Consider the following 26,443-nt stretch of genomic DNA (forward strand, 5'->3'; position numbering starts at 1 on the left):
ATTGACTCCATCTCCATGATGGGTTACTCTACATGATGGATAAGCTATGTGTTCCTAAAGGTGAGTGATTTCAGCTTATTAGAGAGGCTCGCACCTCTAAGGTTACAAGGCACTTTAGTGTAGGGAAGACCATGGAAAACTTGCAGTGGTATGTGTATTGACCCAAGATACAAGAGTAGATAGCTAGGTTCATAAGAAGATGCATGCTTTGTGGTGGGCTCCAGTATTGCAGCAATAATGTTGCAACTCCTGGGACTCCCTTCTTTACTTTTATCAACCTGGTAGTTCGTAACAAACTTGGAAGCGACGGTGTTGTATGCACAAGTACTAGCTCTTACCGCAGTTGTCACTTGGTCAGCTGGCACAAGTCCATTGGGGGCTTAAGCCAACTTCTATGAGCTCTTAGAAGAAGCTTTTTAACTGATGGACGGAGGCTAATCTACTTGTGGAAAGAACTGAAAGCAAAAAAGTAACGCAAACCCTAATTCTACCAGCTAGTCCTACTGATGCAAAGGAGAGAATGCAAACTACTGGAAGAGATGCCATTACTTCAAATATGAAGGTAAAATACATGTGTCTAGACTACCTCTACTTGAAGAAAACATCTTTTTGTATTTTTATTAAGTCATCAGTTTCATCATGCATATGCTTTCACTGTTCTTTGACTGTGCAGGGGTGGATCAAGGAGGAGAAATGCTTGGAAGAGGCCGGGAAGGTTCATAGAGGGTTTAAGGAGTCTCTAAGACCCTTCCAAAGAGTTTCACAAAGTTTGGCTATCAAGAAACCTCATTCGTGAGCTTCTATAGGAAGTCTGCAGGGGTTCTACAGGATGTTCAGGAATTTCTACAGGATGTTCAGAAATTTCTACAGGATGTTTAAGAAATTGGATTTTGGAGGATGGGTGAGGGAAGGAAGATGCATGAATGGATATGGAGGTAGGATAGGGGTCTGAAGTGGCCCAGGGACTGGTGGATGGAGTGGTTAGAAGGTGTAGGTGGCTAAATTGGCACAAAGAAGGCTGAAACAATGATTGCACAAAAAGGTAGGGTTACGTGGGCAAGAGGACAGATGTGAGATGAGGAACCTAACTAGGAGATGGAACAGCTGGCTCTGATGAAGCTTAGGCGGATGAGAGAGTGGTAGAGATGCCCTGCACAATGTACCTTTAACCGAATCAACAACGTCTTACAAATAATCAAAGTCCTAGCTAATCTAATCCAACTGTCAATAAAACGAATGAACAACAGCCTTATTGGGAAAGAAAACCATGTATATCAATCATGCAAAGAAACATTTCAGAGATGTGAACCCATAACTAACTTCTACAAATGGAAACAGTACACTAAGGATTGCATGGTCAAGCAAACTAGTGTTTTTGTTGGGGCAGCACTGTTTCTTCAATTCCAGCCCCTGATCCAATAAGGATGAGGCGAAACATAGAGTGTTGTTGACCCTTTTTTTGGAGCTTCTTCCTGTTATTATCCTACCAATCCATTTTAAACATCTGAAGCAATTCTATTCATAAACAGTGACCTATTTAACCAACACAACTAAATCTACCCAACAGAAATACGTTTCAAATGCATAAAAGGAGAACAACGATGCATAAAGGAAAGGTAACAGTACAAAAAGGAAGCCCTAGGCTCTCATGTTGGGCCCAACCCTGAGAGCTATGGCTCCTATAGAAAACTCAGAGTTGATATCAAATCGGACTACTTCTCATTATCAAAAAATAGTCATAAGTCAAGAGTTATGCCCAAAATGGCTACAAGAGAACAAAGTAGAGCTAACAGCATTGTAGTGCAAAATATGCAATGGTTTCCAAAAGTCCCTCACGAAGGCTGAGACCTTAACATTTATACACCACGAGGGCCCTAGCTAGCCTCCTAAATCTATGGGACTTGGCTGCGCAAACTGTGAGTAGACAGCTCCTTCCAAAATCTGCTTGGATGCCTTCTAGATCCTATTTTGGTGGCCTTTGGAGCTCGAAGTTGGGGGTGAAGATCCCGAGGAAGGCTATTTAATGCCATAGACAACCCCCCTACAAATCCTCACCCCAAGCTTGGCTATCTTCTAGCCCATGATTGCTCGGTTTTGCTCCAACATGTGTCAAAAAAACCTGAAATGAGCACATGTTAGCCACCTAGGAAGAGTGACTACCCTTATTCGTACAAATGACATAAACATACTGAAAAATAATGCATAAGCTATGAAAAATGAAGGATTGAACAAGGATAATTAGGCCAATGAGCCCAACAAGTTACCAAATTTGGGGCTCATCATCACCCCCGTGCTAAAAGGATTGCTCATCCTCTGAGCAACTAGTCCAACTCCTCGTCTTTCATTGCTTTAATCACCACCCTCACATCCCAGGCTTCTGAAATAGTATCCTCCTCACTGTCATGGAATCCGGCCTTCCTTTCCACCTCTTCCCACTGCTTATGCTCTTCTTCTTCTGTGCTTCCTTCTAACAATCCCAAAAGCAAAGGTGGACTTAGCTTGAGGCCAATCTAGCTGGCCTGGAGGTTCTGCATAGACTTCTTGTGGAGAGGCACTCGTGCCAAGGCCTCCCTCATTCTAGTTGGAGTGTGATATTCCCTGATTTTGAGGCTGTGGGACAACGTGTTCCACCTACGGGTGCAAACATGAACACAATTGTCCCCTAATAATCGCTCCATATCCTCGAAGTGTGCTATGGCCTGAGCCTGCCGATCCATGTACTCTAATAAAGCCTGAGAGTTGGTTGCTAGGTGTTGGTGGGCTGATACCAATGCTGTGGGGTCCCCTAGCTTTGCTCTAATCAGCAGTGGTTCATGTAGTTCTCGGTTCATGACATTTCTGACCTCTGCCGCTCTCTTTTCTTCGTGGTTTAACCATGAGGTCATTTCCATCAACTGCATATCCCCTACTGCTGTGTTGGGGTCCCATGAGGTTACATTTGGAAGGGCCAAATTATGAAGGTAGAACTCTGATAGCTTGGCCTTGTCTTCTAGTGAACTGTTGTTACATAAATCCATGAACTGTTGGGGGTTTTGGATTTGGGAGATACCCCTCTGTGCCAATGTGTTAATTTGGAATTGCAGCCATTGATCCCTTAGGTATAGGCCATAGGATTTGGTCGGCTGCCTACATTGTAGAGCGTCCATTACCCAACTGGCCATGCAGGCCATTTGTGCCTCCTTTTCTTGCATCTATTGTTTCAAAGATTGTATCTCTATGCCTGCCTACAATTCCCTTTCCTGTAGTTGTCGATTTAGTTCCTCAAGATCAGCTTACATTCCTTCTTTTTCTTGCGGTTCTATTATGGTGTCCTTGGCTGTTGTGTCCTCTTCTCTCCTCTGTTCCTGTAGCTGTAGCTACTGTCTAAGCAGCTCATTCTCTTCTCTTAACTTGGCTTGTTGGGAGCTTTCCACATGCCATACTCTTGCCAACTCCTTTTGTGTTTCCTTGATCCTTTCCTCTAGGGGCCCTATATCTGCTACCCCCTTGGATTTAGCGATCCTCATCCAAGTGTGGGTTCGTACTCTTTCTTTCTATAGTGCTAGAAATAGTGGCACTGTGAATTTTTGAGGAATAATTTTTCCGGCCTCGAAGAAGTTATAATAAGAACCCAAGCTGGGCTGGGGGCTTGGTTCCATGATGACCTCGGTCTTCTCCTCCTCCTGTGGTGACTTAGCTGCTCTTGCCTCCATCTGCTCAGTCTCCTTCAGCCTAGCCAAAGTTTCCTGTAGAACCGCCCCAGCATCCTGTAGAGAGGCTTCCAGGTTCAATTTCTCCATCCTTTCCCTCCATGAGGATGTTTTCGGGCTCCCCCGCTCATAAGTAATGGATGTCTTGGAGGGGGACCTATCCCTTGGTGTGGTAGGGGTATCCACAATTGTGATTGGCTCTTTTGACAGAGGCTGGGGTCTGCCAGTCTTAATTCTGACACTCCTTCTTGCTTTAAAATATAGAGGAATCTCCCTCTTTCATTTTTCCTTTGGCTTGGGATAGGTACTTAGGATGGCCAACACAGATGCTGCCTCCCTAGCTAATATTTTTGCCGATTTCTCCTTCTGCTGTCCTTTTTCTGGACTTCCTGTAGAAAGTCCTGTAGTGGCTGGTTTCTAGCTTCCTATAGAAGTCGTTTTTAAACTTCCTTTAGAAATAGCCTTCTAGTTTCCTGTAGAAGCGGATGGCACCGTTTTAGCCTGCTTGGCTGAGGGTGCTTTTTCCTTTAGCTTGGCTGAAGCTGCCTTAGGGGTGCCCTCACTGGCTTGGACTTTCTCAGTCCTTTCTACCCTGCTCTATAGTCTCTTCTCCTTGGGTGTTGGTGTAACTTTACCACCCCCTGTCTTGGCAGTTTGGCCTTTTTCTTGCATTCCTTTCTGTTCTTTCTTTGGTGTTTTGCTTGGGGTTTCTTGTCCTTTAGATTTCTTCTCTGCCTGAGTGTGCTCCTTCTCCTCGTTGCTGGAGGAAGTGAGCTCCTCGGCCAAAATTTGGATGTCATCATCTTTAGACATATTCCGAAAAATTTCCCAGGACAGAGGGACAATGTAAGTGTGTAGTGCATCTTCCACGAGAAGCTTGATAAGCCCATGATGGGCTAGATGGTCTGGTGTCCCCTCTCTCAGTTTGGTGGCACACTCAATCATGGATTGCAGGAGGAAATAAGGAATGCTCAATTTTTGTTCGGAGGGTAGCTCCATTTGGTGCCTGAGTTCTATGAGCAACTGGAAATGATAGGCATACACGATGCTAAATCGCCCTTCACACGTAATATACTTCATAATTTGGAGGTTGAATTCACTCCAGAACGGTTGTAGGCTAGTTCTTCGAACTCCATTCTTGTCCTCTGAAGATTGTTCCTCTGGCAAGAAGAACTCTTTTTTAGCTTTCTGACCCAATTTTCTCTCCTCCTTATCCCAGGGTACCCCCATCGGTAGATCAGTTACTTTGCTAATGAGCTGTGGGGTGAGTCTGAGGGTCAATCCTCTGAAGTTGACAACGGCCAATGTCTTTGACTTCGGCTTCAAGGACCTTAGGAATTCTTCTGTAATTTCGTCATCGTGACCTTGAAGCTTGTCATAGAATGACATCCAGTGTGCACGGGAAAACAAGTCCACCACCTCAGGGGTTTCCCGTAATTTCTTGGAGTCTGAAGGCTCTTTTCTAATGAACCCTCCCGGCATGGTAAAAAACTTGTTTTTGTTGTTCTGAACTTGCCTGCTCGTGTACAGAAGGAGAGCTTCGGGATTTTTCTACACAGAGCGCAGAGCTACGTCTCCGTTATGCACACAGTTCATATAAAATTCACAATTTTCCACCCGTGAGCTTTGACAGGGTCTCAAATTTTTTCTACAGGAGGGATTTTAATTCAAAACCCTGGAGAAAATCTCGCATGCAGACTATGAAGACAATTTCATGCAGCGATAAGAAAACAGCTTTTGCGTTCATAGACAAACTTTATTCACATTTTCCCTACCCTCTCAACACGTCGAATTCACCACCTTTTGAATTATTTGCATGGGAAAGTTATGTTCAGGCCTACCTCACTGAGGATTGCCACCCTCGACGTGAACAGTCCAAGCTTTTATGTAATTCCAGGCTCCCTGTAGCACAGCTTCCTGTAGAAATCGTGCACGGCTTCTGGAGAACATTACAGTGGTTCTGGACTTTCTGAGCAGCAGCAGCAAGAGGATTGAGGACACGTACTCGACTATAAAATGGTTGTGAGTAAATGACTACAGTTCATCATAAGTGATTCAGCCGGCCGATTTTGAATTGCTACGGAATTCATGGCGCAGGGGTGAGCTGTCCCAGTCGATCCGTTGGCCGATGTCACAGCCATCATTCCGCCGCATGTCCCTGACCGCCGAATTCTTCCCTCTACATTCACCGTCGCCATTCCTGTTATACTGTTGCTTCTCTTCGACTGGACGCTTCCACATGTCAATTGCCCGTATTTTCGACATAACCAAGGCCATTCGGATCCGACGAGGCCGTCGACTGGTTGTGGTGGCCAGTTGAATGGCTACCTGACTTGTTCAATCCGTTCATTCTCATAGTCATGCACATTTAGAGTATAGCTTATGTAATTTGACGAAATAAGGTTAGGCACTTACCTGTGCGGCCATGGACGTGGGTTTTTCAGGCTTCAGGACGAGGAATGCTGGATCTGCTTGCTGTTGTTTCATGTACGGGTGCTGGAGCTTCTCTTCATTGGCTGTTGCTGGCTACAAGACCTTGAGACCTGATTTCCGGTGGTGTATGCTGCATGCACCGGCTTCATGAGCTGCTGGTGTCTCCATGGTATGTGCTCCAGCCGGATCAGCTGCTACAAGATTCCTGTAGGACATCCTGTAGTCGTTTCTCCTCCTGGGGTGCATGCCAAGATCATTGAATCACGTTCACAGGTGCAGGGTCCTGAGATTACCTTGACAGGTAAAGTGTGCGAGCCTCTGCATGCTTTATTTCCTCCTTAAAAACAATTTTTTTTTCTGAGAAAACAAAGTTCTGGTATGACTGTGCAGGTATATTCGACCATATGGCAGCAAAGGTGGTGAAAGGAGGTGAAACAAATGGAGGATGGAAGAAAAGAGTGGTTGCATGCCTCCTCAACTGGCTTCAAGCTTCAAATTCTTCTTCATAATCGGTCCTGGCCCGCCCAAAGGCTCTACAAGATGTTTCCTGTAGAAATACAGAACTTCTTGTAGAAAGTCCTGTAGCTTCCTGTAGAAATACAGAACTTCTTGTAGAAAGTCCTGTAGCTTCCTGTAGAAGGCTAAACCATGACCAGATTGTGTCCAAACCTTGGAAAAAATGAGTGTTCATGGAGGGAGTGTATGTGAGGTTGCCTGGTAGCTTGGTAGGGACCCTTGTCCTTGAGTTGAGAGGCCTCCTTTTTGCATTGTGTTCCTGCAACCTGCAACAATTTCCAGAGATTAAACTTGTTTTTTTTCTCTGTTTCTTCCTTCTTCCTTTTTCTTTTCCTTTATTTTTGTTTTTTTCTTCTTTTTTTTAAGAGACAGCAGGGGTGCCTCAATGAGGTTTTCACCCCTACTATCTTCCTTGGGTGCCTCAGAGAGGTTTTCACCCAAGGATCTTTTTATTCCAATTCTTTTTCAGAGAGACAGCAGGGCGCCTCAAAGAAGTTTTCACCCCTACCATCTGCCTTGGGCGCCTCAGAAATGTTTTCACCCAAGGACCTTTTTTATTGCATTTTTTCTCCTCTTTTTTTTTTATATGTATAATGATGCTCAGGGTGTGCCCAAAACAAAGGCAGAACCCTTCTCTATGACTAGCACTGATTTTTCCACAGTTTTGATGAACTCTTGCCTCGAAAGAGGTTTGTTGTAGATCTTTAGTCGATGCCCATTGACAAGCATGGGGAGGGCTTCTTCGTCAATGGTCCAGATAAGGACAGAACCATTGTCATTACACTTCTACACTACGTATGGTCCTAACAATCTTGTCCTCAGCTTCCCATTGAAATCCTTATGTCTGGAATCATACAGTAGCACCCAATCTCCCGGCTGGAATTGTTTGTCATTGAGGTGCCGGTCATGCCATATCTTCCTCTGAAGCTGAACCACTTCTGAGTGGAGGAGGGCCTGCATTGGGTGTTCATCTAACCCATTCAGCTGCAATAACCTTTCTTGTTGAGAATGGCTGAGGTCTAGGTCCAGCTGAGCTGTCATCCTCAAGGTGTTGTACTCAAACTCGATTGACAGCAAACCTCTCTTCCCATAGACCAGCTCATAAGGTGTGAAACTGGTTGTGGTCTTCCAAGTGGTGTTGTAGGCCCAAGTGGCCTCAACCAGGCGATCTGCCCAATCTTTTCTGCTACTGCTCACCACTTTAGTCAAAATCCCTTCTAATGCTCTATTGGTGACTTCCACCTACCCATTTGCTTGAGGATGATATGGGGTGGAAGTCCGATGCTTGATCTTGTGATGAGCGAGCAAGTCTTCAATTAAGTTGGAGGTGAACTAGCTTCCTTGATCAGTGACTAACTCTCTTGGGTAGACAAATTTGTAGAAGATGTTTTCTCTTAAAAATTCCTCCACCTTTTCTTCTATTGCTACTTTCATTGCCTTGGTTTCCGCCCACTTTGTCAAATAGTCTGTGCACACAATGATGTAATACCTTTGCCTTGAAGGAGGGTTAATAGGACCCACAAAATCCATACCCCACTTCTCAAATGGCTCAAGAGTCACTTGAGGTTGGAGAGGCATTTCGTCCCTTGGAGTCGGTTTCCCCATCCTTTGGCATCGATCACATTGGCTGATATATCTTCTGACATCTTGATGAAGAGTGGGCCAATAGTAGCCTGCCTGTAGAATTTTGAAGGCAATCCTCTTGGCTGCAAAATTTCCTCCACATGGCCCATCGTGACAGGTTAGGAGGATGTAAAAGACTTCCTCCTCCCTTACACAACGCCTTAAGATTTGATCGGGGCCAAGTTTGAACAGGTTTCCCCCGATCCAAGTGAATGAGGCACTCTTCCTCACGATTCTGCTCTTCTCTTTTGATGATAGATGCGGAGGGAACTGTGCTGAGACTAGGTAGTTTGCTATATCAGCAAACTAGGGAGAGAGTACTGAGATAGCAAACAGATGTTCATTCGGCATCTGGTCATCCACTGTTCCTTCTTCACCTGCAGGTAAATCCAATCTAGACAAGAAGTCAGCAACAACATTTTCTTTACCTGGTTTGTCAACGATAGTCAAATCAAACTGTTGCAACAAAAGTAACCATCTAATAATTCGAGCATTCACATCAGGTTTAGTCATTAAATATCTAATTGCAGCATGATCAGTATGTACAAATGTTTGATAGCCAGTGATGTAGTGTCGGAACTTGTTCAGGGAATGGACCACGGCCAGGAACTCCTTCTCAGTTACAGTATAATTCAATTCTGCCTTGGATAAGTTTTTACTGACAAAGTATATGGCATATGGAAGTTTTTACTCGACTTGTCCTAAGGCTACCCCTATGGCTTTGTTCGAGGCATCAGTGTGGATGTGGAAAGGTAGGGCCCAATTTGGACCTCTTAAGATCGGGGCGGACACCAACTTATCCTTTAATTCATTCAGAGCCCTCTGACAGTCGTCAGTCCATTTAAACTCAAAATATTTTGCTAAGAGACCAAACAATGGCGTGGCTAGCTTACTGAAGTCTTTAATGAATCTTCTATAATATCCCGCTAAGCCTAAGAAACTTCGAACATCTCTTACCTTCTGAGGAGGTGGAACCTTTTTTATGAGAGCAATTTTGTTAGGATCTACCTGTAATCCTTGGTGAGAAATGGTATGACCTAACACAGTCCCTTCAGTCATCAGGAATTCACATTTTTCAGGGCTGAGGGACAGGTTCATCTCGATGCATTTGCTTAAAACTTTTCCCAGATTAGTCAATTCTTCTTGGAAGTTGGACACATAAGGAGTAAAGTCGTCCATATAGATTTCCACTGAATCATGAACCAACTCGGCAAAGATGCTCAATACAACTCTCTGGAAAGTGGCAGGGGCATTACATAGCCCAAAGGGAAGGACTCGGTAGGCAAAGGTACCCCATGGACAAGTGAAGGTGGTCTTATCCTGGCCCTCCGGGCTGATTTGGATCTGGTTATACCCACTGAACCCATCTAGGAAAGAGAAAAACTTCTTCCCTGCCAGTCCATCCAACACTTGATCTATGAAAGGCAAAGGGAAATGGTCTTTCTTGGTGGCTTTGTTAAGTTCTTGGTAATCTACACAGATTCTCCACTTCCCGTTCTTCTTGGGCACAAGCACTAGAGGTGAAACCCACTCACTATCGGAGATAGGGTAGATGAATCCTGCATCCAATAATTTTTGCAACTCTTCTTTGACAATGTCTTTAAGGGTTGGATTCATTCTCCTCTGGGGCTGCCTGACTGGTTTACAATCATCTTTGATGTAGATGTGATGGGTATAGACTGAAGGATGGACTCCTTTCATCTCCTTATAGCTCCAAGCGAAAGCATCTAAGTGATTGTTTAGTAAGCTACACAGCTCCTTCTCCTGGGAAGGAGATAGGGAGGAGCTGATCTTTAGAGTTCTTTTGGGACCAAAATCCACATTCTTAACTCTGGGAGAGGTTGGATCAGTCACATAGAGGTCCACTAAGGTGCTGGCTTGGGTCTCTTCCACCAATTCTTCTAAGGAGAGAGCACTGGGAGGTGGATTTTGAATCAACTTCTCAATCAAATCATCCTCGGTTTGAGGACCTCCCCTAGTGGTTTCTATCGTGCACAAGGGTGCAGAGTAGACCTCATACTTGTCTCCTTCTTCCAACCAAAGTGGTAATTCATGCTCTAACAGAGGTTGGGCAGGAGGGTATAGGACTAGCTGCTTGGACATAGGACCATTTTTGATGGTCATGTTTCCCGCTCAGTAGCTTATGTAAGCATCCGTAGTGGCTAACCAAGGCTTTCCCAAAATGAGGGGGTATCTAGTAAGCTTTGCCTTGGGCTGAAGGACCAAGAAGTCCACAGGATACTCCCAAGAGTCAACAGAGACCAAGACATCCTCCACAATCCCTTCGGGAGTCACGGTGGAGCGATCTGCCAACTGCAGGACTGTCGAGGTATTCCTTAAGGAACTCTGAAGGCTGAGTTTAAGCATGGTGTCCCTGGTCATCACATTAATGGAAGCCCCTAGATCAATCAAGGTATGGGGGATAATGGTGCCATTGATATGGAGGACTCCCAGGATCCAAATACTTTGGACAGATTACTTGCCCCAACATAAGATCGGATAGTTGTCCTATGACATTGATAGTTGAGGCATCTCTCTTTCACCGGCCTGGGTGCCTGAAACACTTTTCCTTAACCAATTTTTTGTATATCGGTACATCTTTGATGGCCTGGAGAAGTGGTATTTTCACACACAACTGTTTCAATTCCCCTAGAAGTTTAGTCTCCTCCGAGTTTGGTTGTGTGGTTACTGTTAGTCTCTCAGGAAAGGGTGGAATGGCTTTGGGTTCACTTTCCTGTTTGTCTTCCTCGTCCTCTGGGGGAGGAGGTTGGCGATCTAGAAGAGTCTTCCCGGATCACAGGTTGATCTCCTGGATCTCCACAGCATAGGTAGGACATGTTGTCTCCCCAGTATATACCTGCTGGGCCTGTCGGTTGTTGGGGTTCGGGTTCGGTTGAGCAGGAATTTGGGGTTGTCTTGGAGGAGCAGGAGGTAATGGTTGTGGTTGAGCTAGTGGTGGAGGAAAAATGGCGGGAGGAGTGTTGTACTGGAGCCTCCACCCTGGTTGAGGTGCATTCCACTGAGGCTGTGGCTGGACATGTGAGTGAAACGAATGAGCAGTGGGTTGAGCATGGTATTTAGGGGGATAAGACCACGGGGAGGTGCAGACCAGGAAGGATGAGCAGGGGGACCCCGTGAAGGCATGTGAGCAGACTGGTTGGGGTTATAATAAGCTTGGGATGTCCCTTGCATACCTTGTTGGTAAGGTCTAGGTCCATGTGGCCTCCTTTGGTTGAGGAAGTAGAGAGGTTCAGTGGGTGCCTCAGTCCCTTGGTATATGGCTTTAAATCCTGGTAAGGTCATGCATTGGTTTGTGGTGTGGTCCTCCTCACAAATGAAACATACCTCTACTGAGTGCAATGGACACTCGTTCTTCGGGTGCTTCCTCGTACACCTGGGACAGAATATGGCCAAAGCCCTCTCAGCTTCCTCTTTCTTTTGTTGAATTCGGAAGGTATCAAGTTGCATGGCAATAGTCTGTCTCATCTCACTCTTTAGGTCTTCCATCTGGTTAGCAAACTCATGCTTGGAGAAGGTGCTACTAGCTGAAAGTGGGTTTCCCCTACCTCTTTTCCAGGCTGCCCTAGAGTGGTTTCTAAACACAGCCTTTATGTCCTCATAAGGCAGTTGGTAGATGTCTCCCCCAGCTAGCATGTGAAGGGTATCCAGAAGGTCTTCAGGGACTCCTCGGAGCAGAACCAGCTTTAGGGATTCAGGGTCAAGTGTGCACCTGGCCTGCTTATAGCTAAGTTGGAACCTTTCCTCGTAATCTTCTAAAGACTCATCGCTTCCCATGGTCATCCGAAAGATTTCTCCCTTGGTTTCCTTGGACCTACAGTAGTCCCAGTATTTGGTATTGAAAGCTTGCTGCATCTGAGCCCAAGTGGTGATACTGTTTCCAGGTAACCTCATGAACCAGCGTAATGCTGCATCCTTGAGGGTAGAGGGAAAGAGTTTCAATTTTTGTTCATCTTCTGTATAATCATAGGTTCGACAAAGGACATCAAACTCAAACAGGAAGGTATCAGGGTCTTCAGTGGTCAATCCATGGAAATGAGGTAAGGCCGAGGGACTTATGTTCTTTATTTTCATGTCCCCGTTAGTCTCTCGGATGGGGAAGGTACCTTCTATTCTCTCGTCATCGTTTCCACCATTTCTGTTGTCAGCCATGGTTTCAATAGGAATGTTTTCTTGCTCTTCTTCCATTATAGGATCTTCGTATATCTCAGGAGGTTCACCTATAGGTTCTTCTGGATCACTGCCACTAAAGAAGAGAGAAGGGTGACCCAGTGAAGTGGTGGGGGTGTTGGGTAAAAATCTTCCGGTATTATCTCTGTTCCTACGAGGCATGAAAGGATTTTTGGTTGTTTTTGCTTTTTCTCTGCTTGTACCTGCAAAAATGAAACAAATGGAATTGCAACTAACTAGAATCTATCTTGCGGGAATGAAAATGCGGAATTGAAATGAAAGCAGGAAAGGACTAATCTACTCTGCTGAAATCAAATTGCGAGAAAGAGATACTAGACTACGCTTGCAAAATTGAAATTCTATTTTATGCTTGCAGAATTGAAATTCTATGTTACGCTTGCAGAATTGAAAGTCTAATCTATGAAAGCAGGAAGTGTCTACTTTACTTTTGCAGAAATGAAATTGCATAATGGAAATGAAATAAACTATTTAGCAGAAGGTGAGAGCAGGAAAATAGAAGAAAAGCAGCAATCACAAATACTCTGACGCTTCCCCGGCAACGGCGCCAAAAAGATGGTGGGCTCCAGTATTGCAGCAATAATGCTGCAACTCCTGGGACTCCCTTCTTTACTTTTATCAACCTGGTAGTTCGTAACAAACTTGGAAGCGACGGTGTTGTATGCACAAGTACTAGCTCTTGCCGCAGCTGTCACTTGGTCAGCTAGCACAAGTCCACTAGGGGCTTAAGCCAAATTCTATGAGCTCTTAGAAGAAGCTTTTTAATTGATAGCTAACTCAAAGGAGGCTAATCTACTTGCGGAAAGAACTGAAAGCCAAAAAGTAATGCAAACCCTAGCAAACCCTAATTCTACCAGCTAGTCCTACTGATGCAAAGGAGAGAATGCAAAACTACTGGAAGAGATGCCATTACTTCTATGAAGGTAAATACATGTGTCTAGAATACCTCTATTTGAAGAAAACATCTTTTTGTAGTTTTTATTAAGTCGTCAGTTTCATCATGCATATGCTTTCACTGTTCTTTGACTGTGCAGGGGTGGATCAAGGAGGAGAAATGCTTGGAAGAGGCCGGGAAGGTTCATAGAGGGTTTAAGGAGTCCCTAACACCCTTCCAGAGAGTTTCACAAAGTTTGGCTATCAAGAAACCTCATTTGTGAGCTTCTACAGGAAGTCTGCAGGGGTTCTACAGGATGTTCAGTAATTTCTACAGGATGTTCAGAAATTTCTACAGGATGTTTAAGAAATTGGATTTTGGAGGATGGATGAGGGAAGGAAGATGCATGAATGGATATGGAGGTAGGATAGGGGTCTGAAGTTTCCTAGGGACTGGTGGATGGAGTGGTTAGAAGGTGTAGGTGGCTAAATTGGCTCAAAGAAGGCTGAAACAATGATTGCACAAAAAGGTAGGTTACGTGGGCAAGAGGACAGATGTGAGACGAGGAACCTAGCTAGGAGATGGAACAGATGACTTTGATGAAGCTTAGGTGGATGAGAGAGTGGTAGAGATGCCCTGCACAATGTACCTTTAACCGAATCAACAATGTCTTACAAATAATCAAAGTCCTAGCTAATCTAATCCAACTATCAATAAAACGAATGAACAACAGCTTTATTGGGAAAGAAAACCATGTATATCAATCATGCAAAGAAACATTTCAGAGATGTGAACCCATAACTAACTTCTGCAAATGGAAACAGTACACTAAGGATTGCATGGTCAAGCAAACTAGTGTTTTTGTTGGGGCAGCACTGTTTCTTCAGTTCCAGCCCCTGATCCAATAAGGATGAGGCGAAACAGAGAGTGTTGTTGACCCTTTTTTTGGAGCTTCTTCTTGTTATTATCCTACCAATCCATTTTAAACATCTGAAGCAATTCTATTCATAAACAGTGACCTATTTAACCAACACAACTAAATCTACCCAACAGAAATACGTTTCAAATGCATAAAAGGAGAACAACGATGCATAAAGGAAAGGTAACAGTACAAAAAGGAAGCCCTAGGCTCTCATGTTGGGCCCAACCCTGAGAGCTATGGCTCCTATAGAAAACTCAGAGTTGATATCAAATCGAACTGCTTCTCATTATCAAAAAATAGTCATAAGTCAAGAGTTATGCCCAAAATGGCTACAAGAGAACAAAGTAGAGCTAACAGCATTGTAGTGCAAAATATGCAATGGTTTCCAAAAGTCCCTCACGAAGGCTGAGACCTTAACATTTATACACCACGAGGGCCCTAGCTAGCCTCCTAAATCTATGGGACTTGGCTGCGCAAACTGTGAGTAGACAGCTCCTTCCAAAATCTGCTTGGATGCCTTCTAGATCCTATTTTGGTGGCCTTTGGAGCTCGAAGTTGGGGGTGAAGATCCCGAGGAAGGCTATTTAATGCCATAGACAACCCCCCTACAAATCCTCACCCCAAGCTTGGCTATCTTCTAGCCCATGATTGCTCGGTTTTGCTCCAACATGTGTCAAAAAAACCTGAAATGAGCACATGTTAGCCACCTAGGAAGAGTGACTACCCTTATTCGTACAAATGACATAAACATACTGAAAAATAATGCATAAGCTATGAAAAATGAAGGATTGAACAAGGATAATTAGGCCAAATGAGCCCAACAAGTTACCAAATTTGGGGCTCATCACTTTGTTGTACTAGCAAGCTTAGCAAAAGGAAACAAGGTATATATCATCCCTTACATGTACCCACTCATCCTTGGGAAAGCATTTCCATGGACTTTGTGGAGTTTTACAACAACCAGGAAGGGGCATGACTACCTGCTCATAGTATTTGACAGGTTTAGAAAGATGTGTGTTATGATTCCCTACAAAAATACCATAAATGGGCAAGAGGTGGAAAACCTATTCTTTGGACAAGTTTGGGTGCACTTTGGGATACCAACGAGCATCATTTCAGATAGAGACGCAAGATTTCTTAGTACATTTTGGACTACATTGTCGAAAAATATGGACAAAAAGTTAAAGATATCTACAAAATTCAATCCACAAACAGATGGGAAGATAGAAGTAATCATCAAGACTTTGGTGCAACTTCTGAGGGGATACTACCAGAAGCATTCGAAGACCTGAGATGATAATCTAGTATATATACAACATTATTACAACATAGAAGTTCACACTTTTGTAGGGAAGTCCCCATTTGAAACTTGTTTTGGATATTTGTCATCATCACATTTGGAAATTGGATATGGGCAGGAAGGAGGAGCGAGGGAAGATCTTACAGGAGATGTCTTGAGGTTTCAAAAATTTATAGAGAAGATCAGGAAGATCCATATATAGGTACAAGAGGCACAACAGAAGTCACAGGAGAAATATAAAGCCAGGCATGATGAAAATAGAATAGAGAAATCGTTCAAGGTGGGAGACAGGGTATGTTGAACAAGGAGGGGCTATAGGGGCTTGATAAGAAAATAAAGGCTCTGAGGTATGGTCGCTTTGAGATACTATAAAAGATGGGTGATAATGTCTCTCAACTCATTTTACCACCATATATGTGTGTTTGCTCAGTTGTGAATGTAGAGAATCTGAGAATCCATGAGCCTTCCATGCTAGGTCAAGAAGAAGAAAATGTCCTACCTTCTGTGGAAAATTTGTCACCAAATGATCTGGTAGAGTTAACAAAAGATATAGTTTTGCAAAATAGGTCCAGAACTATAAGACAGAGACAACATTCCCTTTTTCAGATTGGGTTGTGTTTCCGCCTCAGTTGCATACCTAGGTTAGTGTGGGAAAAATCCTCAACCCCACAAGGTGTGATATTGGTGGAAAATTAAGAGAATGAGTTTTCACCTAATCCCTACTCTCTCTATTAAAGCTCCCTCCTAGTTAAGCTAAGGGGGGTAGTTTGTAAAGAATGTTAATTAAAGGAAATGTGAGTTTCTAGGAGACTAAAGTTAGAAGGAGATAATTATCAAAGATAACTTGATTTCAAAATGAGAACAAACATATAAATATATAAGCAACATTCAATGAAATATTCAAAGTATAAACTAGTGCTTCAAAGTAAATGACAAATGCTTGCTCAAAATAAAATTCAAGATACAATGATAAATAATCCTACAAAATCAAATGTTAGACCAAGATGAGCATATAAATATCACTTGCAACTATAAAGGAAATAGTACTTGGAAGAAAATGCTCAAGTGACAAGATAATGACATCAATTACTCATGAGCTAAATGATCATCAAAGTGACAAATACATGAAATTACTTGAAATAGCATTGCACCAATGAAGAGTATTCCAAGTACAAGAAAGCTAATAGTTGCAAAAGTAAAAAATTCATAATAGTTGCATAATAAAATAAATGCTTCTTGAAATAAGGATGATATTTGTAAATAAGACTCAAACAAATCCAAGATAGCATATGTAGGATAATTGAATTTGCAAGTTGTGATGTAGATGTGCTCTTGGTTTATTTTATTAGTTGTATTCTAAAGAAAAGTTTCAATAGAACTTCGGTCCCTAGACCTCACCCTCACCCGAAAATCTGGATCTCACAGTGAGGATTCAATAGGGGTGGAGGGTCCCTAATGTCGATACAAGCAACTTAAGTTGGAGGTTGATTTTAGATATGCTTGAGTGAAAGTGAAATGACAATGCCCAAGGTAATTTTCACTAACAACTTCAAAGAAAAATTAGAATGATAGTTGACAAGAAATTTACATGGAGTTGTAGGCACTTGAAAGAAAATGAACCAAATATGAAATTGCAATATTGCTTCCAAATAAAGATGCTCCAATAATGTCAAGATTAATCAAAATAACTTATGAAATACCTTTCCAAGTAAAGAAACGGAAACGAAAAAGTGAAACTAATCAATGCTTGAAAAGTGAAGTAAGTACTTGCTTGTAACTTGAATGCACATAAAGAAAATTTGCTCATAAATAAATATTGCAAGTTGTAGCTTTAGAAAAAAGTAAATTGCATACAAGTGTTTTAACTTAAAAAGGAAATTAAAGTTGCACAATTTCAAGCACTTGAAAATTGAAATAACAAACTAGATAATCTCACTTGTAAATGGAAAAGTAAATGTGAAAGATATGTTAATCCCAAGAATTAAAGTGAGCGTTGAGCAAGTTAGAACAAGTGAATGAAGTGTAAGAGTTTGAACCACGCAAATTTAATCCACCCAAGAGAAAGTCTCCATCTAAATGGAGAGATAGGATACCATGGGAGAAATCTCCCAAACTCCTACAAGCTAAACTAAAATTTTATTAGAGACTTTTTTTAAATAATGAGCCTCTAATAGGCCACAACTCAACCAAGGGAGAAACTCTACATTAGTATTCAAGAAAAATTGAACTTCTCCTTAGAAATCGAAGCAAATGAGGAGCAAATGAGTAGCCTCTTGAAATATGAAAATTTAGGACTGATTTATACATGCAAAAATCAGCTTTCTACAAAGTTAGGAAATAGTACAAAAATTAGAGGTTAAGCCCATATAGGCTCACGACCTTCTTGGAGAAATATGCATCATTTGAAAAGGTTCAAGGCCTTGAATGAATGCTTGCTCTAAGACCCACAACCTCATTCTTTTTCAACTTCAAGTATGTGTCAAATGTCCTGCAAATAAGAGCTATTAGTTTGGAACTCTCTTTTACTAAAATTTGCCCCAAATGTGAGTTATTTGGGGCTGCAAAATAGATCATATTTTTGATCTTCAATCAACACTTTTCAAGATGAAGCTCTCCAATCCTCCTTTTAATCTACATAATGCAAGCAAGAGGACAAAATTAAATTCATGGTTTCATGTCAAAAATGATATTCAATGTAAATCCAAATGCATGCAACAAGAGAGAAACTCTCTTATGCAAACAAGAAAGGCCAAGCCTTTGTTATTTCTCTAGAAGCCTAATAAATTATTTGAAGAAAAATAGATTAAGAAAGAATTTAAATTATGCTTTTGTGATCTAAGAGAGCCAAAGGAAAGGAAACTTCCTTGTTGCACTTCGGAAAATAATATCCTTGAGGCAAAATCGATTAAGTCCTTCAATCCTTGAGCTTGAGAATGAATTGGTCTATTGGAGAGTTCTCCCACGCCCAAGTAATCCTTCAATAAACTCTAAACAAATATTTCTAGACATTTGAAAATATATGTTAGCCTTCATAAAGGATTTAGATAGTATAATGGGTGAAAGAGTTAGAGATTCCTTATAAAATCATCTAGTGCTTCCCACTCCTAGAGGATTTCTCTAGTCAAAAATAAACACAAGATAGCTTGCATATATTAATCCAAAATGAATGGAAAGATGATATCTAACATAATCCAAATTTCATATAGAAAATTAAGCACATAAATCAAAACAATATCACCTCAAGAAGATAAGGAGAACACCATCAATAGTACCCCAAAGTATTTTTTTTATTATTATATTAAAATGAGTACACAATCCAGTAGAGTCTCCTTAAGCCCAATAGCTCGTTCTAAATATACAAAAGGAAAGCCCAAAGCTCACTTAAATAGATAAATTGGAGAAGATATCAATGTAAACCTCTATGTCAAGTGGAACATAGTGGAAATCACAAAGAAAATTCGAATTTGATGTTTGGGGCCCCAAATGCCAAGTGTAGAGACCAAATCTGGGAGGTGGGCAGCATATTCCTCTTTTTCCCATGTGCCAAAATTGAAATTCCTTGTTGTAGATTCAAAATGTTGGGTGATATGGACAACAAACTCCACAAAATCCTCAATAAGAAGGTGCCCAATACTTGTGTTGTGAACAACTCTGCAAATCAAACCTCAATCTAATGGTTAAATTGTTGTGTGTTGGTTGTTTAGAAGTGTTGTGCATAAATGTTGAAGTGAAGTGCGTTGAGGATGCCATCAATAGTTGCGTACAAGTGGTAAGGTTTTGTGAGGTATATTTGAGACATTACTCCATACTTTTATCATAAAATATTTTGTCAAATCTTTGATAACTCTCTCAACCATGCGTTATTTTTTCCATGAGCAAATCGTACCCCAAGCTTGGCCCACCAAACAATTTCCCATGTGCAAAAATCTTGTGCCACTTCATCCTCACACATGGACTTTGACTCACCTTTTGGACTTGAGTGATTTTCACAGACATTTAAACCTCAATTGGACATCTGGGAATTTTATTTTCTCCATTTTTTATATTTTCTTGGTTATTTATTTCTCATTTTCCCACTAGACTTATGAAAAAGTGGGTTTTGGGGTTTTAAAATGATTTTTCACCCCTCAAAGTGTGTCTTAGTAAAAATTTGAGGAGGAGAGTGTAATTATGAGCACCCATACCCCTTACAACTTCTCTAGACATCAATTATTACAATTTACAATCATAATTTATTAAAATTTATGCCCTGCAGGAAAGTTTAAAAATGACTCCTATGCCTAATCAAATTCTGCAAAAAAAATTGAGTGATATAGTATGGTAATATACAATGACCATAGACACTAGGAATCACCCAAGGCCTTGTCATCAAGTTGCACTCCAGATTTGGGGTTATACCTTGGAAGAAAAAACTCAATTAATTATTAAGTGCTAAAGTGTACCGATAATTAACCAAGTAAAAAAACTTCCCAGTAAATTGCCTTGATGAAAATGTCCCAAGTTACCTAGGTCTATTACATGACTCAATTCATCATACTACCATCACTTTACAAAATCCCCATAGGGCTTGCAGAATTTGAGTGCAATATAGAAGAAGAATGAGAAGAAGAAGATAGAGTTTAAAAACTCTTATGATATATGAAATTTCATGGTACATGATGCCTCTGACATATCCTCGGGCATGGACTCATTAAATATTCAAGCACATTTCAATGGTCAACATTTTGCTCCACATGGGGATGTGTGCAAGATAGGAAGTGATAGCATGCAAGGATCTGGAATATGCATCCACAAAAAGGCATATATCATTGGCATCCATTCAAAATATCATCATATAAAATCAAATGCACAAATGAAATACTAAACTAGCGTGCTGAAAATAAAGAACTACTATAATAGCATGAAATGGAAATTTATTCTAATATCATAAAATGAAACTATTCTAACAATGGAAATGACAAAGAGTAGGGTTAGAAATACAATACAGAGATGCCTCATGGCATCAGATGTCTTCGGTGAAATCCATATTGAGAACATGCATACTCTTAGGCAGATCCATGGGTTCTTTCTCTTATGTGCCCTGTCCGATCCTAACTATCTTGGGACTTTGACTTGCCCCAATATTAAGTTGTTTATGGCCATGATATATAGCAAGCCCCTTCCTTTTCCTTTTTCAATTATTGATGTGTTGGGGCTTGATCCTACTCAAAACAGGTGATCCATTTTTTATATCTTTTTTTATTTTTTCGCTTTTTTCTTCTTGGTTAGTTGTGATGGTAATGGTGATGCAAATATTGTCAATACTTTTGCCTTGTCTTGAGAATGATCTAATGAAAGATTCGAAATACCCAAGCTTTCTGTGTCATGCCTAAATTCTTCATTCTAAATCCTTTCTGTCAAGGGTGGTAGGAAATTTGTCAACACTACATCACTTCCTAGCTTATATGACCCATAGATAATTTCACTGTTGGGTTTCCTTGGATCCTACCCATGATATATTCACTCTAAATCCTAATCAAGCTTGAAAAAGGTATTATTTGGCATGGGGGTGTTGGCATATGATAATTCCATTTGAAGGCTACCACCTAAATTTGATGTTCATTTGCTTGATAGGAGCATTCCCCATGCATCATACACATCTATCACAACAATATCCATAGTAATTAATTTGTCTTGGTATGTGGCTAGAAAAACTTGTAAATCTTTAATTATCCCACACACTTTAATTCTTTTAGAATCTAATTAACATATATTGTGATAGGGCCTAGATAACCTTAAGTTCAGTTGCTCCATGAATTTTTGTTGAAAAATGCAACAATAAATTATCAATTTTATTTTGCCTTGATTAAATTGAGAAAAATCGAATTTCCACATCAATAGACAACTTGGATGCAGTTAACTTGTGTGACATGGCTTGTGTCACCCAGTTTACTAAGTAAATTCGAGTTGGAGTAGTTAGAGTTCAGTTAGGCATGTGTTATTGCTAATTTGTAGCAATGAAGGTAAGTTATTTGAAGTTGTTTTTAGTTAAATTGTTTCTAGTTGTTGGAGGAACTAGTGGAAGGTCAGTTGCGTAGTGGGACTTCAGTCAAACTCAGTGATCATCCAGTTAACTGATCAATTAGCCCAAAATATCAAGTGCATGCAAAGAATTCAAGTTCCCAAACTGTGGTGGAGATTCCAAGGTAGTGTAAAATCAGTTGTAGATAACTCTTAAGTGTACACATATTGCATCCAACCATACGCTGAACCTTAGGAATTGCACAATCCATTTTGGATAAATTCCTATATAATAGGGGCCTAATTTATCAAGGAATTGTGCAAGGAAATAGGGGCTCAAGCAGAGGCACAAATTAACTAAGTTTGGGTTAGAGCTTCTCATTGAGCAAAGAGATAGGTTATTCACTTGTAGGTCATACTGAGTTGAGCAAAGAAATTTTAATACATATCTATTCATCATATTAATGAAAGTAGGGCATTAGGGTTTTTATTAGATTGCTTTCCCTGAAAAAAATATTGTGTACATGTGTGTTATTTCTCATTGCATGTTTGTGATTTATGTTCTAAATTGTGAATTGAATTTTGCAGAGTAGTAGAGTAGGTTTGTGTCTTGTGATTTTGATTAAAACTTCATTAGCAACTGCAAATATACACCTTAATTTCTACATGGTCTTAGATCAAGATTCACATTAGAGTAGGAACTTCGAAGTTGTTTCTCAAGAGGTTCAAATTTGCAGTTCAGTGTAGCAGGATCTCTTCATTGTTAGGTCCCTATAATACTAGTGTATTCCCCATATTGTTATTAGTGTATCCCCCTATCATTATTTTTGTGCCCCATAAAAGCCCACTATTTTTATTGTTGTGGCCTTACATTAATATTATTATGTAGCCTCAGATTATATTGTGACCCCTTAGACTCCTATATATACCAAGGACGTATTATCATTTGAATCATCCAAGAATTATTCATCTATGTAATGTAAAGGAGAAGAGGATAATTTTTAAGTCGTTGATCTATATTTTTGTGAGTTGGTTGCATAACATTTGGTATCAGAGCTTTGGATTCTATGGTTTTGCTTCTTTAAACAGTTCATCTTGGAATTTTCGCTATAACTTCTTTTCTACAAGGCTTTAGAAGCGAAAATTTTGACCACATGGAGCTAAAATATTGGTGAACATTGTGTACAAATTTCATATCATTGTTCGCTATATTTTCTTATATATGATCCAAGGAAGTTATGGTTTTTGCAAGCTCCATAATTCCATATCAAACATGTGACCTAGGGAAAATCATCATAACTTTCGTTTCAAGAATCGGATTTGAATTTTGTAAAAAGTGGTTGAAATTGCACGAAATTTCATTTTGTCTCTAGCAATTTCAAAGTTGAATGTTGAAACAATGAGACGTGGCATCCCGTACAACTTCGCTCTATTGAACCAATCCATAATCAGGCCATCGTGGGAGATTTGGCATAACTCTATATTGAATAATCCAATATTGGTTTGACTTATGGCATTAGAAATAATATTCATAGGGATACCACAGGACTAAATTTCAGACCTTGGAAATTCAAAATTATAGAGTTACAATTGTTTCAAGATTGAGCTCCTAAAAGAAAGAAAAAGGTGTGTATTCTTTTTTAAATTGCATAACTTTTGTTTGAAAAATCAGTTTGAAGTGATTCCAAGGGAATATTGAAGCATATATATCAATATTGGATTCTAAAATTCCTCCCAAATGAAAGAATTCTACACCCATTAAGCCCTCGAACAATCTTTACTATGACACATGAAGAGGAAGGATTGTGGCATGATATATCAAAATTACAGGACCAAGTACAACAAATTTCGCTCTCACAAAGAACAATGAAATATGACATGGATCATTTAAAAACAAAAATAAAAGGTGACATGGATGGTTTAAAAGGAAACATAGATGGTTTAAATGGTGACATGAATGGTTTAAAAGCAGGCATGGAAGGTTTGACAAAGTTGTTGCAAGAAAGGCTTCCCGGTGGTGACAAGGTAATCCATGAAAATCATGATGAGGACAAAAGGAATATGAATTATGATTTTAGAGATTCCAATGTGGTGTTTAAGAACCACCACATTCCAAAGATAGATATGAGGAAGTTTGATGGTAAGGATTCAGTAACATGGATACTACAGATGAAGCAATATTTTGATCTAAATGATGTGCAACACACACAAAAGGCACGCATTGCATCTTTATATTTAGAACCCAATCAATTTGTATGGTATTGATGGATTTTTTCTTGTAAACCACTTGTTACTTGGTCAAATTTTATGGAGGAAATGATAACATATTATGAGTACAAAAAGAGCTACACCTTATTTAGCCAATTGATAAATCTCAAACAAAAGGGTTCAATGGCAAAGCACATTGAGGACTTCCAAAAATTGAATATTAGGGTAATCGATATTCCATAGGAGCATAGTATTGATGTATTAATAGGGAATTTGAAGGATATAATCCAACATAAGGTTCGCCTTTGGGAACCTGATTCATTGGAGAAGGAATTTAGGGTGGCAAAAAAATGGAAAGAAAAATTATGACAAGAAGGAAGTCTGCCACTTACAACTATAAAGATGGAAGTGTTGTTGCTCCTAGCCTTCCACAACCTACAAGGTTGATGCCACAACAATTGGAGGAAAAAAGTGCAAAAGGGATTTGTTACAGTTGTGATAGAAAATACATTAAAGGTCATAAGTGTGTTGAGAAGAAATTATTCTACATAGATTATGAAGAGGAGGAAGAAAAGGAGCAAGAAACATCAAAATAGGAGGATACACACGAGGGACCAACCCCAGAGAAAGAAGAAATGAATCTTCCCATATCTTGCAATGCGTTGGAAGGAATTTCCACTCCTAAAACTCTCAAGATAGAAGGATATATCAAGAAGAAAAAGGTAATAGTGTTGATTAATTCAGGGAGTACTCATAATTTTATTCATTGTAAGATAGCCAAAGAATTGAATTGCTTCTTATATCCAACACCCAAGTGTCAAGTGATGGTTGCAAATGGAGGAACTATAAATTGTTGTATAAAGTGCCACAATATCAATCTAACCATGGGGAACTATGTATTGAATAGTCCAATGCTTTCCATTCCAATGGGTGGTGTTGATGTTGTATTCAGAGTCCAATGGTTACAATCTTTGGGGAAAAAAAAATTAATTTTCAGGAACTTTTCTTGAATTGTTTTTGGGAAAGAAAGGAAGTTGAATCAAGGGGTATTGTAGGGAAACAAAGAAAGATAATCAGCTCTAATGGCATGACAAAGATTTTGAAGAAAGAAAAACAAGGCATAATTGCATAATTATGCTCACTAGGGGTTCAAACATCAAAATCATCTACTTCTCCATATCTCCAAGTCTTGGACAATCATTCCAAGGCATTTGAGACTCCCATAGGCATCTCGCCTATCTGTGATCATGATCATGCTATTCATTTGTTTCCAGGAAGTGTTCCTCCAAACATCATACCTCACAGATATCCCTATGCCCAAAAGAGTGAAATTGAATGTATGGTTGCAGAAATGCTAGAGGATGGTATAATTCAACCTAGTCAAAGTTATTTCTTTGCTCTAGTAGTATTGGTGCACAAGAAGGATGGATCATGGCGTATGTGTCTGGATTATAAGGAGCTCAACATGCTCACTATTAAAGATAAATTCCCCATTCCTGTCATTGATGAATTGTTGGATGAATTACATGGAGCAATTTATTTCACCAAGCTATATCTTTGTTCAAGATATCATCAAATTAGAATGAAGATTGAAGACATTCCAAAAACAACATTCAGAACTCATGAGGGTCATTATGAATTTTTGGTCATGCATTTTGGCCTTACTAATGCACCTTCAACATTTCAAGGTTTGATGAATTTCATTTTCAAACCCTTCCTTAGAAAATTTGTGTTAGTATTTTTGATGATATACTAATCTACAACAAGTCTTGGAAGGATCATGTTCAACATGTTGATAGGGTGATCAAATTATTGGTGAAGAAGCAATTATATGCAAAAACCTCCAAATGTTTCTTTGGAGTATGGGACATGGAATATTTGGGTCATGCTGTATCTCATGAGGGTGTTAAGGTAGCCCGTAACAAAATTAAAGCCATTAAGGAATGGAAAATCCCCACAACCATAAAGCATCTTTGAGGATTTCCTAGGTTGATAGGGTATTATCGCAAGTTTATTAAGGATTATGGGAGATTAGAAGCACCTCTAACAACACTACTGAAGAAAGATGCATTTTCTTGGACTCTAGAAACAACTAAGGCCTTTGAACATATGAAAGAGGTAATGTGCCAAGCAATAGTCTTAGCTATTCCTGACTTCACAAAAACCTTTATTGTGGAATGTGATGCCTCAAGAAATGGAATTGGTGTTGTTTTAATGAAAGAAGGAAGACCCATTGCTTTTGAAATCTGTCCAATAAAAGGAAAGCATTTACACAAACCTATTTATGAGAAGGAAATGTTGGTAATACTACATGCACTAAAGCAACAGATACCTTACCTAATGGGAAGACACTTCAAGGTAAAATGGATCATGATAGTCTTAAGTACTTCTTGGAACAAAGATTATCTTCAGAAGAGCAGTAAAAATGGGTCACAGAGATTTTGGGTTATTATCTAACCATATTGGATAGCCAAAGCAAGGGATGAATGGAAGAATAAAAAAGAGGTGTGGGCACTCATTCAAAAGTTGCAGCAAGATCCTAGAACATTTGATATATTTAAGTTGGAAAAATGATTCATTATGGTTCAAAGATCACTTATATCTTTGTAAGAATTCCCAACTCAAGAAAAATATTATTTTGGAATTGCACACCTCCCCCTTAGGAGGGCATT

Source organism: Pinus tabuliformis, chromosome X, assembly GCF_031772625.1.
Source record: "Pinus tabuliformis cultivar Carrire ecotype Pingquan chromosome X, CPIR1, whole genome shotgun sequence".
Taxonomy (NCBI): domain Eukaryota; kingdom Viridiplantae; phylum Streptophyta; class Pinopsida; order Pinales; family Pinaceae; genus Pinus; species Pinus tabuliformis.